The sequence below is a fragment of the Microtus oregoni genome, unplaced genomic scaffold (assembly GCF_018167655.1).
Source record: "Microtus oregoni isolate MIOR12 unplaced genomic scaffold, Mior012 000006F_ref0000085, whole genome shotgun sequence".
In the NCBI taxonomy this organism is placed as follows: Eukaryota; Metazoa; Chordata; class Mammalia; order Rodentia; family Cricetidae; genus Microtus; species Microtus oregoni.
This window is the reverse complement of record NW_024543065.1, coordinates 57,957,771-57,961,645: the sequence shown is the minus strand read 5'-3', so window position 1 is coordinate 57,961,645 and position 3,875 is coordinate 57,957,771.

The window sequence follows — 3,875 nt, the reverse complement described above, 5'->3', positions numbered from 1 at the left end:
GGTTTGTTGCTTGGTGTGACTTTGTGGTATTCTTTGGCTCCCTACGGTCAGGATACCTTTCCCCTCAGAGTTGCAACACATTGGTGTCATGACTTGGATAAGCTCTCCTGGTGTCTGAGTTCCCCCTTGGGGCCTAAGCTACACCGGGACCCTATCCCTCATCTCCAGTCCACCTGTGACAGGCTCACCTTCTGGCTCTCTAATCGCTGGGTACCCCCTCCACCAACAGCAATTAGGTAAGTTTCCCCTTTGGTCAATGTAAATGTTTCGCTGAGTCCAGGGAAGTGACTGTTGAGTACCCAGAACCCCTGTGGTACCCTTGGAGGTGGAGGTACCCCCAGCCACAGTCTTTAAGGCTATGACTGGCCCTCTTCACCCGACCCCATCATCACAATCCTGAAGCTTCAGTCTGTCATTTCCTTAGGCCTAACTGGGCTATTGTGCGCCTTCCTGCCCCCTTCTCCCACGGTCCCTTCAGCGCTGCCTGTGATCACACAGCTCCTCTTGGCCATATTGGCTTTCATGACTCCGTTCTCTAATCCTTTCCTTTTGACGAGACACCCCCCTGCCCCACTTCTGGAGCTTGGTTTTCATCCTTGCCTTCTGGACTCCACAGAATCCCTGGTACCAGTCACCGAGTCTCTCTTCCGGCTTAGCCAGTGAAAGACCCTCGACGAGGACCTCTTTTCGGGAGGAGACCTCCCCAACGCCAAGGAACAGGCCGAGACGGCATGGATGCAAATCCCAAGAGGTTTATTGAGTAGACACAGGTACCTGTGGGCAGCAAGATCTCTCGGAAGATTTGCGCGCCTGCCAACTGGAGGGCGGGCTTTTTATAGGGAAGAGCAAAAAGCAAGTTTACAGAAGCAAAAGCGTGGTTATCGGAATGCGGCGGGGGGGGGGGGCATGAATGGTTTCCTCTCTCAGCATGGATGCCTGGCAACAATCATCCTGTTCCTATTTTATAGCTAACCTGCTTTGTTGACATCCTATCTTATTGACATCTTTCCTTGCAGTCTTCCTATCTCTATCTCCTGCTCTCTCAGGCACATGGGATGTTCTTACGGGAGCAGGCTGGCTGCTGATCCGGAGAATTTTTTTTTTTAAAGCAAACAGGACGTTCCCCCGGGAGCCTGCTAGCTGCAGGTTTTGAGGAGGGGGTCTGTAGGGTCTTTCATTGCCGGGTCATAAGCATTGCAGCTCAGATGGAAAGGTGTTCTGGCAGTCGGAAGCCAAGGACCTCACAAAGTCCCTGGAAAAGTAGCCGCTCACAGCTATGCCCCAGGGAAAGATTTCCCCAACGGAACAGCTCTGCTCTGGCAGGGGAAGGCCTTCCCAGGGAAGTTGTTTCTGTTCTGCTCAGTCGTCCCCCCACCCCTCCTTTGTAGCAACTCTGATCCAACAGCAGAAGGTTTCGCCAGTAAAAGTGACCCAGTTCTGCTCTGGCTCCAGGGAAAGGTGTTACTTCTCTGCTCTGTTCCTTTGCATGAAAGAAAGTCTCACCCAAACCTCATTCAAGAGATTTATTGGGAGGGAAGAATCCAGGAGGGTAGCTCTGCCAGGGTGGAAAAAGGCAACTCCCAACTGAGCAGGTATAGTGCTTATAAAGGGCTTCTTAGGAGCAAGAGTTTTTCCAGGGTGAAGATTTTCAGGGTGGGAATTGGTTGGATTCAATTCCTGAGTTTGGACAAGCTCAGAGATTAGTTTGGATTTCATGCTTAGGGGTTGGTTTGTTTTCCTGCTGAATTGGTCAGGGGCAGAGTGTGTTTCTTTGGCTCTGGTTTCAGGGCTAAAGTGTATTCCTTTAGCTGTCCCTTTTATGCTACAAACTTGACACAAGCTAGACTTATCAGAGAGGAAGGAGCCTCAGTTGAGGAAATGCCTCCATGAGATCTAGCTGTAGGGCATTATCTCAGTTAGTGATCAATGGGGGAGGGCCCAGTCCACAGTGGGTGGTGCCATCCCTGGGCACCTGGGTCCTGGGCTCTATAAAAAAGCGGGCTGAGCAAGCCATGGGAAGCAAGTCAGTAAGCAGCACCCTCCATGGCCTCTGCACCAGCTCCTGCCTCTAGGGTACTGCCTTTTGTGAGTTTCTGTCCTGACTTCCTCTAACGATGAACAGCAATGTAGAAGTGTAAGCCAAATAAACCCTTTCCTCCCTGATTTGCTTTTTGGTCACGGTGTTTGGTTGCAGCAATAGAAACCTTAGCTAAGACAGGACCTTTACAAACCGTGCGAGTGAGTGGGGAGATGGAGATTCCCATTCCCTATTTCTCTTTTCTCCACTCCAAGCCCAAGTTTTTTGTTTGTTTGGTCTTCCCCCTGGTCCCCACAGGGTGTAAATGCCCTGTCTTTTAAGTTACTGTTGATGGATCTGTAAGTTTGTTGTGAAGTAGGAGCTGGGAGTGGGACCTAGCAGGAGGGGAGAAAGCAAAGGAGTAGGCCAGCCTCAGCCATGCACAAACCCCCGAACACAGGCCTCCCTGGCTGGTGCCACCCTCAGCTCCCTCCTGCAGCATCCTACCGCCAGGGCTCCAAGATTTCCTAAGCCTTCTTTGTTCTCAGCTTCCTGGATTCAGGTTTACAGGTGTCTTTTAGCTGTGAGTGGCATTAGACTGCTGTTTTGTGCTGTCCCACTTCAGTTAAAAGCTGATTCTGGATTGCCTTCCTCTAAACCCAAGCAAGCGAATTTAAAGATTTCCTCCAAAAGCTCTGTCCCATATCAGGCAAGTCACCTGACTATGTGACAGAGAAAGGAGAGAAAACAAAATGAAGAGACAGACCAGTCCCAATGGGGACCATTGCTCCTCATCTCATACTGTTTTGGTTTTGGTTTAACTCTCTAAAACTTTTGCTAAGGTATCTTATCTCAAGATTTGTAAGCCTATTGAGTATGATTAAAAACCTATGAAATCTGTAACAAAAGAGTTCATTTAAAATTCATAACACTGGGGCTGATAGTTAAAAATCTATATATAGGTAATCTTAAAGGAAAGGGTTCCTTGCTGCCATATTTGCTGCTGCTTTCTCTGTCACTGCTAGCCGCCAGTCACCAGCCGCCAATCACCCTGCTATCACAGCTTGCTGTGTCTGCTTTGATGGTAGGAGCTTAGAATTTATCTCTGGGCTTTCTGGTTACTGAATTCAGTTTAAAAAAGTAGAATTTTTTTTTTTTTTTTGGTTTTTCGAGACAGGGTTTCTCTGTGGCTTTGGAGCCTGTTCTGGAACTAGCTCTTGTAGACCAGGCTGGCCTCGAACTCCCAGAGATCCGCCTGCCTCTGCCTCCCAAGTGCTGGGATTAAAGGCGTGTGCCACCACCGCCCAGCTTAAAAAATAGAATTTTTTAAACAATGCTCATTTAATAAAATATTAAAGCTATACCTCCACACATCCATATACAAGAATGTACCTTTGGCCGCAGCTAACTTCTTTTTTTTTTTTTAAGATTTATTTATTTATTATGTATACAGTGTCATGTATGCCACCAGATCTCATTACAGATGGCTGTAAGCCACCATGTGGCTCCTGGGAGATTGAGCTCAGGACCTCTGGAAGAGCAGCAAGTGCTCTTAACCTTTGAGCTATCTCTCCAGCCCCCGCAACTAACTTCTTATACGTGAGTCAAAGAAATGAACTTTCTGGTCACTTTTCCTGTCTTCCCTCCTCACCACCTGTCCCACCTTCAACAAACGAGGGCCTCCAGGCACGACTCCCTTCCCGAGTTCTGTATCTTTGGATGGCATCGATAGAGGATGCGCACTTATTTCAGCCCTGCCCACGCCTCAACATTTCAAACAGCTCAAGCAGCTGAGCTGACTCCTAACGCGTGCACAAACCATTTGTGTCTGCTGGTTTCTGCCACCCATCATACTGGA